The sequence below is a fragment of the Dipodomys merriami genome, unplaced genomic scaffold, assembly GCF_024711535.1.
Source record: "Dipodomys merriami isolate MVZ:Mamm:240054 unplaced genomic scaffold, mDipMer1.0.p SCAF_13, whole genome shotgun sequence".
In the NCBI taxonomy this organism is placed as follows: Eukaryota; Metazoa; Chordata; class Mammalia; order Rodentia; family Heteromyidae; genus Dipodomys; species Dipodomys merriami.
The window spans coordinates 26,624,262-26,636,961 of record NW_027202604.1 but is presented as its reverse complement, the minus strand read 5'-3'; the positions used below and the strand labels follow the sequence as shown (position 1 = coordinate 26,636,961).

General features: G+C 39.8%; 1 protein-coding gene across 6 annotated transcripts in view; it reads right to left on the bottom strand.

Moving 5' to 3' along the window:
• Positions 1-12,700, bottom strand: part of Mitf (melanocyte inducing transcription factor) — a 216,450-nt gene that overhangs the window by 182,062 nt on the left and 21,688 nt on the right. The window lies entirely within an intron of this gene.

Sequence of the window (12,700 nt, the reverse complement as noted above, 5' to 3'; positions counted from 1 at the left end):
TATGGAAGTGGTAAGAAGAGAAGGATCTGGAAACAACAGAAGAAGAGCCTAACAACCTAAACCTGGAGGAGGGGATCCAAGAGGTGGGTCAGGAAGCAATCTTTAAATTATGGCTGAAGAGTAAGTAGAAAACAAAAAGAAGAATGGTAGGCAAGTGTCTTGAGATGGCAGGAAGAGTTTGTGTCAAGGGCTAAAGTAGAAAGAACTGAAAGGGGGCGCTGTGATGTGGAAGGTAAAAACTCTTGTATATGTTTCCAGCTCCACCACTAACACGGGAAAGGCCCTTCACCTTTCTCTCAGTTTTCCCTACAGCTCTAACAGTGTTCAGAGACATCATCATTCACTCCCTAAGAATGAGTACAGAGACAGCTCAGGGACAGAGATCTAGCCTGGTCCTCCTGAGAGTCGTGGCATTGGAGAGCCAGGTCACTTCCCTTCAATAAGGCCTGCAACTCCCCATTCATCAATATCTGCTAAGACTCAGAGGAGACCACTCTGAGCTGGTAGCAGCCTTCCTATATTTAAGGATAGATGCTTCCAGAATGCTTGGCCTGGGAATTTGTAATACTTGTAGGCTGAGTAAGAAGTGGCCAGTTTGACAGAACATGAGGACTAGACTGTTTCACTGGATAAGATGATTGGAAGTCTACTTGACAAAATTCACCCTGGAGGCCAGAAAAGATGACAAAGCTAAAGCAGTACTTGTCCACACAGGAGATAAAAGACTGTCCAGCTATGATGCTACCTGGGCCACCACTTGTAAAAGGTACTAAAACATCACAGGAAATGAATGAAATATTCTCATGGAAGCAAGCAGGGTTAAGATTCACGAAGTTCATGCTTGCATAACAAAAGATGGTCTTTACTGTCTTCTAGAGCTGTGATTGCAGGGCCTTGATATACTTAACAACATGATGCAAGTTTGGGGCAGAGCCAAATTACTCAGGGCTATAGAAGAAAGGGTGCCAGGCCCTGATACCTCCTACCCTGTGTGGAATGAAGTCTAAATGAATGTTGGAAACATAATTAAAGAATACTAGTGTGAAAATGCACCTGAGTATTAGTCTACCTAGGACTCTTGCAGACCTCAAGCTGGACCTGGCTTCCTGCCTTCTTTTCTGCCATTAAGTCTGCTGGTACCACCTTAACCCAGACCATCTCCTCAACTCGAGAGAAGAAATAGTGTCTTATTTATCCTTAAGTCACACATGATAGCTCATTGTGGCAATTAATAAATTCTGTTTCCTGTAACTATGAGATACAAAAGCTATAGTATCAAGCTCCAAATCTGTGATTATCCACACCACTTAGTCTATAAGCAACCTTTAATATCATATATGAAATCACTCCACAGTTTGCAAGGTTTTCAGTGTGAGATTATTTACGGAAAAATGATTTCCAAAACTTAAAGTACAGCTGGGTTCAGGTGGCTCACACCTTGTAATCCTAGCTACTTAGGAAGCTGATATCTGAGGATCACAGTTCAAAGCCAGCTCAAGCAGAAAAGTCTGTGAGACACTTTATCTCAAATTAACCATTAAAAAGCCAGAAGTAGAGCTATAGATCAAGTGGTAGAGCACTAACCTTGAACAAAAAAGCTCAGGGACAGCGCCCAGGCCCTGAGTTCAAACCCCAATACTGGCAAAAAAAAAAAAAAAAAATTAAAATGCAGTGAAATAATTTACATACCTGTAGTCCAGCTTCCCATATTCAAAGGGAAATGTAATCAGCCACATATAGGAAATACTCAAAGAAATTAAAATGAGGGAAAAGGGCTGCCTAATCCAGAGTTAGTAGTATCAAACAGTGTGACAAAGGGTGAACCAAGGCAACAGTGATACTCACTAGACGCTATGTTGAAAATGAGCTTTACAACTTGGAAGGGAATAGGAGAAAATGAAGAAGGGGGTAACACTGTTCAAAAAGAAATGTACTCATTACTTATGTAACTATAACCTTCCTGTATATCACCTTTACAATAAATTTTTTTAACCTAGAAAGTCATTAAAATTTATCATGGCTTTATAGGAAGAAAAAAACAACCATATTTGTCACTAGACAAAGCAATGAATTTAATAATACCCAAATTCTTAAGCCACCTCCCCCACACACACACACACAATAGAGTGCTAACTAAATTAATCAGATCATGTTACTCTTCTAGCTGGAAATCTGTGATGACTTCCCATTCACTAGGAAGACAAAGCAAATTCCCTACAACTCCCCAGGGGACTGCCTCAGCTCTGATCCCATTTCTCTCCTGACCCCCATTCTCATTCCTTCCCACCTTGTTTTTGAATCAGGCCCATTCCTGTCTAGAAAACACATGCTTATCCTTGTCTCTATTGCGTTTTCTCCAAAATACTGTTGTGATTCCCTTCCCCCACCCCTCCGGCCTTCTTCAGACCTTTCCTCAGTTGTCATTTATTCTGTAGGCTTCCTTGTCCTTTCAATTTTAAATTACAATGCTCTTGAAACCTACCCATGTTTTATCTTTCTTTCTAGCACATTTCACCATTTAGACCCTAAGTACCTTACTTATTCATACACAGAGAGAGAGAGAGAGAGAGAGAGAGAGAGAGAGAGAGAGAGAGAGAGAGAGAGAGAGAGAGAGAGGAAGCACCATGAGTACCAGAATTTTCAACAGTTTGATTTCCCCCACTGTATTCCCCAAAGCTAACGGAGTGCTTGGCACAGAGCAAAATGTCAGTAAATATTAGCTCAATGGCCAGTGCCATGGCTGCATGGATAGAGTTCAAAAGTGGCCCAAATCCAGAGAAGTGGAGAGCTATAAAATATCTGATCGCATGTGGCAGCCCCTGGGACAGTGTGTTTCGGGAGTGTCATCTGTCATCACAATGCACCGCTCTAGAGCTGACCTTCACTGGTACTCTGTCCAAAAGTCAGTAAACTAAGGAAGAAAGTGACCCTTTAAGGCTATGAGACTCTGGATTGGAAGAGGAAACCAGCACTAAACACATTTTTATCAGAAACAAAATACTCTTACAGAAGTGGCAATCATTCCTGAGTTGCTTCCCTGTGCCAGCTCAGCTTAGGAGGGAATGGCTTCTTCCACTGGACATACTCAAAACGAAACCAGATTTCAAAAGTGTTGTGGCACAGGCCAACATTTGCCATTAAGTCTGAAAGGCTGGCACAGCTGAAACTCCATGCATCATTCTAAACATAAAACACGAAGCTTCAATTATAACTTAATGACAGATATAGAAAGGAAGATGTTCAGAGTGGCCAAAACAAGGTAGTAGGAACCAGGGGAAGATATTAAAACCACCTAATATTTGCTCTGGCCATCAAGGGGGGAAAAAGATTAGTAATAGTCAGTCAGACCCAAACTTACATAAGCAGTTTATGCTCTTTCATGTTTAGGAATCCAATAAAGATTTACAGCCAAGCTCTATCTCACCCCACCAGTAGCTGAAATAGCAAAAACATCCACAGTAAACAGCCTGTCTGAACTTGAGAGCCACACGCCACTCTGGACTAAAATAAAATGCCAGGGAGAGCTGAATATCTTGCTTATTTCCAGTCAGATATAAAGCTTGCTAGTCCAACACATATGTGAGTTTTAAAAGGGAAAAGAGTCCCATGCCCAGTCTCAGCATCTCCCTCATGAACTGGGCAGGCCACCCAACCCAGCTCTTCACTTCCCCAGCAGGTACACTCTGTCACATTTTCATTTCAAGTTAGATGGTTTCACCAAGTTCTCAATGTCAAGAGCAAGGTCATTTTGGTTTTTGTTTTTCATTCCTACTGGTCCTGGGGTTTGAACTCAGGGGCAGGGTACGGTCCTTGAGTTTTTTGGTTCGAGGCTACACTTCTACCACTTGAGTCACAGCTCACTTCTGGCTTTGGAGCCATTATTTGGAGTTGAAGGGTCCCACCGACTTTCCTGCACAGGCTGGCTTCAAAGGATGATCCTCAGATTTCAGCCTCCTGACTAGCTAGGATTAAAGGTGCCTCACAGTTGGCTTTAAGGTTGTGTTCAAATATTAAATGGAATTATCATGAGAAAAAATACCAAAAAAATTTTGTTGGAAATACCTGAGCATATACTGCAATGGTAACTTATTTTACAAGTTCCAAACTTCCAGAGCTGAAGCTAAGATGGGTCAAGGTCCTCTCTGCACCCCCAATCTAGAAAATCCTCCCACTTACTAAACGCATGCTGCTGGAGAATCATTTGGGACCATTCAAAACCATTAAGGCTATTAACTCTGCTTCGGGCCAAGTCTAATAAACAAGTGTCATCTCAACAGGAAATGAGTTAAGCTGACTTTCACAATTATTTAAGCAAATATTCAAATTCAAGGGAACCTCACAAGAGGCTTCTCATGAAAGTCTGCTGTTGGTTTTCCCAATTCAAATCCAAGATCACTAGAACCATTCATTTTAGGAAGAAAAAAACAAGTATATCGTGTTTAAAGTGACAACTTTCAAATGGATTAACTGACCATGTAAGATGGTCCCTAAATATTGCCCAAGACTCTCTGGACTCCTCCTCTGTGGCAACAGCAGGTGCAGGACAAATATTTAAGAAGCCAACTTGGAATAGATCCAGCTCCACCTACCTCACATCAAGTTTCTGATCTGGAAATTCAACACTATAAACAGTAACACCTGAGAGAGAAGGATTGTGGGAAGTGATGGTGCTACAGTATAGCCTTTTGTCATTCATTCATTTCAAAGTGTGGTTTCTTCTAGTTATTTGTTAATACCAGCCTACAAATGGAGAGCATTTATTTCATTTCCCAAATGAAATCATCTTCATCTTTAAGAAGTGCTCTCTAATATTATCCTCAAGGAAGCTACTTCTAATATAATCTATTCCTAATACACATGGCCACCAGATTTAATCACTTCCTATCTTCACAATTAAGTTTTTTTGTTATAATGCGCTGTTAAACTCTATGGCTTTTCTTTTTTTTTTTTTTTTTTTTTGCCGGTCGTAGGGCCTGAACTCTGGGCCTCGGCGCTGTCCCTCAGCTCTTCAGCTCAAGGCTAGCACTCTACCACTTGAGCCACAACATCACTTCCAGCTTTTTCTGCTTATGTGGTGCTGAGGAATCGAACCTAGGACCTCATGCATGCAAGGCAAGCACTCTACCACTGAGCCACCTTCCCAGCTCCTCCTAAGGCTTTTGAAGACAGAACTACACTGTAAATTCACCTCTCCCCTAAGCATACCAAATACTTGATACTGATTAAAAGGATCTGTGTCTTATATGTGTCTTTCTTGAAGTTGCCAACTAGTCTAATAGAATGAAGATCAAACCGACTCAAAATTAGCTTAAATTGTGTTAAGTACAATGAAATCATTCCAAGTTATTAGCCTAAACACACAACATGTTTATTTTCCTACTTGAAAAAACAAGCCAACCATCAGGAAAGACATTTCACAGATAGGTGACTCCTAAAAGTACCTAGGTAATTTCCTTTGAAGATGATGAGGTTTTCAGGACTCTCTGGAATGCACACCTACCCACTAATGTGTTCTTATTAGTAGTTTCCTTTGGTTAGAAACAACACAAGCACATTTCAGAATTTCAAGCGATGTCACACTATACATTCAGGTGTCCATGTAATCTCAAGTTGATGTTTCTACTGCTTAATGAATTTGTAGAAAGAATTTCAAGAGATTCTAGGATATACTCCTCCAAATTTGTTTAACTATTTCTGTACTTTATATTCCATGAGACCAACTCATTGCTTGCATAAGCTTATGTATGTATGTGTAAAAAAAAATTAGTGAGAAAGCCAGGTGTTGGTAACTCAACACCTGTCATCCTAGCATTCAGGAGGCTGAAACCTCAGGGACTGAAGTTTGAGGCCAGTATGCAAAACTCCATCTCTAGTTAACCAGCAAAACACTGGACTCCAAGTGTCACCCAAGTGGTAGGTGCTATCTGTGAGCAAGAAGACCAAGCCATAAGCCACAAACTGTATTTTTTTTCTCGTATGCAGAAGCTAGAAAATACACTGGGACATGATAAATTATACAGGACTCTACACATCCACACACAGTAAGATCAAAGGAGGACACTCTTGGGAGAGAAACAGAAAGGCACAATGCTTATGTGCATCTGATCACATAAAATAATATTTATCAAAATAAATTCCCAGGAAATGAAAACAAGAGGGGTTTTTTTCCCTTTGTTGCTGGTTTTATTTTTTTGTTGTCTTGTTTGGTCATTTATCTGTCTTTAGGAGGGTAAGGGGAGGGGCACAGAAATGGAGGGACAAAGAGTAAACAAATGCAGTACTTGTACTCACTAGATACTATGTTGAAAATGAACTATACAACTTTTGAGGGGGAAAGGGAAGGAAAAACTGGGAGTGAGGAAAGGAGTAACACTGTCCAAAAAGAAATGAACTTTTAACTTGACTTATGTAACTGAAACCCCTCTGAGCATCACCAATTTTAAAAGATTACAAGGCCACACTAAAGCTACCAGCATAACCATGTTCATTACAGCATTGTTTACCATAGCCAAGAACTGGAATCAACCCAGTGCCCCTCAAGTAGATGAATGGAATATATAATGAAATTCTCATCCATCAGAAAGAATGCTATTGTACCATTCATAAAGAAATGGAAAGACTTGGAAAAATTGTATTAAATGAAGTATGCCAGACCCAAATAAACACAGGTTTCATGATTTTCTTCATTTGGGTAGCTAGAATGTGCTCATAAATCTGCAAGTAAACACACTGGATATTTTTGTTTTGTCGGTCATGGGGCTTGAACTCTGGGCCTGGGAGCTGTCTCACAGCTCTTCAGCTCAAAGCTAATGCTCTACATCTTGGGCCACTGAACCACTTTTGGCTTTTTCTGCTTATGTGGTACTGAGGAATCAACCCAGAGCCTCATGCATGCAAGGTAAGCACTCTACCACTGAGCCACCTTCCCAACTATCCAACTGAATAGTTTTGTTTTTTTTTTTAATACAATGGGACATGATAAATTATACAGAACTAAGCCGGGCACCAGTGGCTCATGCCCATAATCCTAGCTACTCAGGAGGCTGAGATATGAGGATCTCGGTTCAATGACAGCCTGGGCACAAAGTCCAGGAAACTCTTATCTCCAATAAACCACCAGAAAACCAGAAGTAGCACTGTAGCTTAAGCGGTAGCGCGCTCGCCTTGAGCTGAAGAGCTGAGGGACAGCACTCAGGCCCAGAGTTCAAGCCCCATGACCAAAAAAAAAAAAATTATACAGAACTTTAGACATTCACAAACAGTGAGACCAAATGAGAATATTCTTAGAAAAGAACACAAATGCACAATATCTATGTGCATCTGATCACATAAAATAGTATGTATCAAAATGAACTCCAGGAAATAGAAACAGGAGGTTTTTCCTTTGTTGCTTTTTTTCGTTTCCTTTTGTCTTGTTAGCTTCTCTTTGGGGGGGGGGGAGGCCACAGAAATGGTGGGACAAAGGGTGAACAAATGTAGCAGAGATACTCATTAGACATTATGTTGAAAATGAACTATACAACTTGTGAGTGGAGACAGGAGGAAAAAACTAGGAGAGAGTGAGGAAAGGGATAATATTGTTCAAAAAGAAATGTACTTTTTAACATAACTGTAACCCCTCTGTATATCACCTTTACAATAACAAAAAATACATTTAAAAAAATTTTAAAGACAAAGCCAGAGTACAAAGCCATGCGCTCAAACCCTTATATCAGGCCCAAAAATATTAAAATTTAAATTTAAAAAATGAAAAAGTAAATGAGTAAGTTTTACTCCTAAACTGGAGTTGACAGATTTAACAAATAAAAATATAGGATCATAAAGAAATTTAAATGTCAGTGAATGAAGAGTTTTTTAGTTTTAGTATATCATAATACTTACTACCTTATGAATTTAAATTTTTACTGGAAACACAGTCTTTTCTCTGGCACATATCCCTAACCCCAAAATTCTTTTATTAATCTTCAGTTTTAAAAAAAGATGAAAACACATAGTAGAAAGTGTTTTAACTTTCAGGAAAAAAAAAACAAAGTAGTAATCAAATAGTATTACAGAACATTTTAGAAAGTTCAGTACAACAATGATAGGAAAAAGGGCTGAGTAAGGTGTACTCAGTGCTAACTACGTGTGAGGTACTGTGTCAAGCCCTTTGTGCACATAATCTCACTTAATTCTTAACACATCTTTATGAGGTAGAGACTGTTATCATCATCATCTTCATCATCATCATTATTATTGTACAGATAAGGCAGCTAAAGGGAACAAGTTGCCCAATGGCAGACACACAAACCAGGCAGCTTGAACAAAAAGCTTACATGCTTAACCACTACCTCATACTGCAGGTAAAGTAATTCACCCAGACTCACACAGTTACTAATCAGATTCAAACCTAGGACAGCCAGACTCCAGAATTTAGCCCCAACAGTCAGCTGTGTGTCCCCATGACACAAGCTGGGATTGGTTGAGCTCTCCAGCAACACCAGTCACCACAGCTGGTATCGTGGGTTAGAATGTTTCTTCTACAAAGTACAGCTCTTGAATGACTTGCTATTCTAGGAATTTCATCAGATCCATTCAGCTGAACTTGACTGTGTATTGTAACAGGTGGTTCTCCACCAGATGAGGAATGTGGGGAAGATTTCTACTTAGGGGAAGAACTGGTTATTACTGCCAGTTTTGTACCAAAACATCTCCTTGCAATATGCCACTCATCTCATGTCTGTCAGTCTTACTGCCTCAAGGCAAAGTCTTGCAATAACCTGTAACACAGACTTAAAAACTTAATTTGTAGCAACCAACTAAGCCAGTTTCAAGATCCAAATATGCATGGAAGGACCAAGACTTTCTTTGTTGGATCAAGATTATTCTATATAAAACACCAGAATCTAAAAACAATGTGATACTATCAGGATGTTCCTTGGAACAGACTTATCTATGGTACTCCCCATATGTCTTATGCTAGGTATTTAATCCATCTCTAGAATGAAGAACAGGATCTCAATTTGTGTGTGTGTGTGCGTGCGTGCGTGCGTGCGTGCGTGCGTGCGTGCGTGCGTGCGTGCGTGTGTGTGTGTGTGTGTGTTAAATATAAGACCTCACTAGACCTTGAGCTTATCTGCTTAACTTTATTCTCCAAAACTTACTATGGGAAGCAGAACATGCTATCAGACTATAAATTAGCTGTGGTATGTCGAGGGACTGTGAATAGCATGAACCCTTAGAATTCTACTCATTTACCTTAGCAATCCTGGCACTAGTGACTCCCACTTGTAATCTTAGCTCCCATGGAAGCTGAAATCTGAGAATCCCAGTTTGGAGTCAGCTCAAACAGACCAATGAGAGACTCTTATCACCAACTAATTAGCAAAAAGCCAGAAGTGAAGGTGTGGTTGAAGTGATTAGAGTGCTAGACTTGAACAAAAAAGCCAAGTAAGAGTATGAGGCCCTGAGTTTAAGCTCCAGTACCAGCACTACAAAAGAAAAAAAGAAAAAAATATTTAATTACATAACAATCTGTTTGTCTGATTGTGTCTTCACTTAAAGCAGAGGTTTCCTTAGAGCAAAGACCACATCTATTCTTGTTTCTCAGGACAGAAGAGGTACCTCTGAAATGAATGAGTGAACGAATGAACAGTCAATCACTTACCAGTATGCAGCATGCACAGCCTTATTTCTGATCCATTTGCCCTAGAAATCTGGGACTAAGATTCTTAACCCCTTGCAATCATAACTTGTCATCAGGGCTATACAGTGTATATGTATCATCATTTCCCACAGAGATGCTTCTGCTGAAACCATCCTAACCAGTCTCTGAGACACTAGATCTAACCACCCTCCAACCTAGCCTTCATTTGACAGCCAGAGGGCTATTACTTTGAATAAAGCCAGCCATGTTGCCTGGGGCTCCATCCAACCCCAAGGGTGCTACCCCATGCTGGATATTCACCTGGAAAGTCTTCCTCTCATTTGTTGGGCACTAGTCTTTTGGTTCACTCAAAGTTTACTTCTAGGAGATTTGCTTGTTCCTTGTCCCCAGAGCTCATGTCTTATGGACCACTAGAATATGTCTTATAGTATCTGGCATCCTTGGATGTTCAATAATCATGCTAGAGGTCTAAGTGGGTTTCAATGAACAAGACAAAAATGTGTGGAGCTTGGCCAGGCACCGGTGGCTCATATCTGTAATCCTAGCTATTCAAGGAGGCTGAGATCCGAGGATCACAGTTCAAAGCCAGCCCAGGCGGGAATGTCCAGAGACTCTCATCTCCAATTATCCACCAGAAAATCGGAAGTGGCATGGTGGCTCAAAGTGGTAGAGCACTAGTTTTGGGTAAAAGAGCCCAGGGACAGTGCCCAGGCCCTGAATTCAAGTCTCATGACCAAAAAAAAAAAAAATTGAAAAATCGAAAAATTGTGGAGTTCATCATTTGTTGACTCCAGGAGGAACACTGTTGGAACCCATTCACTAAGTTCTACCTACATGTGCTAACTCTACCTGAAAAAGAGTACCAAATGGAGAGCCAATGGTGCATGTTATTGTTATTTTGGCTAAGTGAACACTACTGACAAGTAAACTTCCCAAAATGTGGCTGACTTGTAATGAGGCTTGAGGTACTGAAAACCAAAGGGCCCAAAATCAAAGAACCAGGTAAGGGAGCTCAAGGCCGCAAAGTCAAAGAAAGCCTGGTGCGCTGAACAGTGAATCAATGGGAGCCGGCATAGCCATACCTGAGCGAGTCCTTACCCTGCACGTAAAAGATACAGTACTCATATATCATTAGTGCAGACTCACACACTGCGCAGAGGAACATGCATCTAGGCCTCCAAATATATTCACTCATTCATTCACTAAACATTGATTTACTGAGGAACTGATAGGCCAGCAAGGTGCTATTTGGTAGGACAAAATGATGAAATATCATAGTAAAATTTATAGCTTATTTAATGCCTAATCCATAGTTCCACTAACATCTTTCTAGATACTTCTAGATACCTTCCCTAGATATTATTTTCAAAAATCTTTTTTAAGGAAAATCTCATACTAATCCACCCAATTCCTAACTATTCCTTCTCTTTATCAAAACATTTAAATTAAAAACTCCACAGATATTTGAAGTGTTTTTCAGATAGCTATACTATTCCTAACAGTTTACTATTTCAAACAACTTATCTTCACAATATTAGCTAAGTGTATCCAGATCACTCTTACAGTGCAAACTTTCCAGATGTTATACAAGCATAATTCATCCTCAAGAACTTAAATCGAAGCTTATTAGTTCTTAAAATAATGAAATCCTATTATTATTCCTAATTCAAACCTTACAATTCAAAGTTAAACTAAATTAAGTCCACCCTGAAAGACAACAAATAGCAAAGGAACAGTTACCACCTCATATCCAATATTTTAGTACATCTGATTCTGATCTGAGATTTTTCCATTTAATCTTTTCTCTCAAAAATAAATTAATTAGCAAGAAAATTAACCAGAAAAAGGCACTGCTCTAAAATCTTCAACTAATTTAGTTTATAAAAATTCAAGGGAAATAATGGCCCCAAGAGGAAAATATTTTTATATCTATAATTTTCACTCAACAGTTTTCTGTTTTGACTCTGTGAAGTAAACAGATGATTTTTAAATTCAAGTTGGTTTACAAAATTCCAAGGCACCAAGTAGTACTTATTTCCATAAAATAAAAAAAAAAACTCATTCTGATCTTATTCCAAACAGGATACCAGAAAACAAAACTAATACTGTGAACAAACACATCTTAGCTAGAACTCATTGAAATAATCCAAATGGTTTCCATTCCAGGGAAAATAGTAAGTCAGCAGTTTGCATATGGCTGCTTTTTCTAAATACAAATACACAAAATAAGCAAAAACACCACCAGAGGAAAGTGCAAATGCTGAAGCCTTTCTATTTCTGTGTCCACAGGACTGCAGTTCAATTAACAGCACCGAGCCATGCTTGGCCATTCTGTATGCACACATACAGGTGGCTTCCAACACTCCATCGAAAGCCCAGAGAATTCCCAGGAAAAGGCTCTAGGAGCCATCATTCAAACTCCAAAGAAAAGCCTGAGGTCCCAGCCTCCAAATGCTAGAATGGGGAAAGAAAGAAAAAGCAATGTTTGAAGGTATCCAGCAATCAAAACCGTCAGGCACCAGTGGCTCATACCTGTAATCCTAGCTACTCAGGAAACTGAGATCTGAAAATGAAGATTTCAAGCCAGATTGGGCAGGAAAATCCATCGAGTCTCTTATCTCCAATTAGCCAGCAAAAAAGCAAGAAGTGAAGCTATGGTTCAAATGGTGAAGCACCAGCCTTGAGCAAAAAAATAGACAGGCCCTGAGTTCAAGCCCCTGAACTAGCAGAAGACAGAGAGAGAGAGAGAGAGGGAGAGAGAGACAGAGACAGACAGAGAGACACAGAGAGAGACAGAGAGACACAGAGAGACACAGAGACAGAGATAGAGGAGAATGTTACTAAAAGAAAAAAAATACTAAAATAAAAATTAATTAGAACCCTTCACCTAATCCCAGTAACAGCCTAGAGCTAGTCAAAGTCTGTTGAGTAAAAATACTCTATTGTAAGGAAACCTACTTAAGGAAAGTATTCAAAACCCTTTCCCCAGGATAGAAGACAGTTGAAAGCCAAAAATCATGAGAATGAAATCTGTGTGGGGCTGTTAAAGGGCAC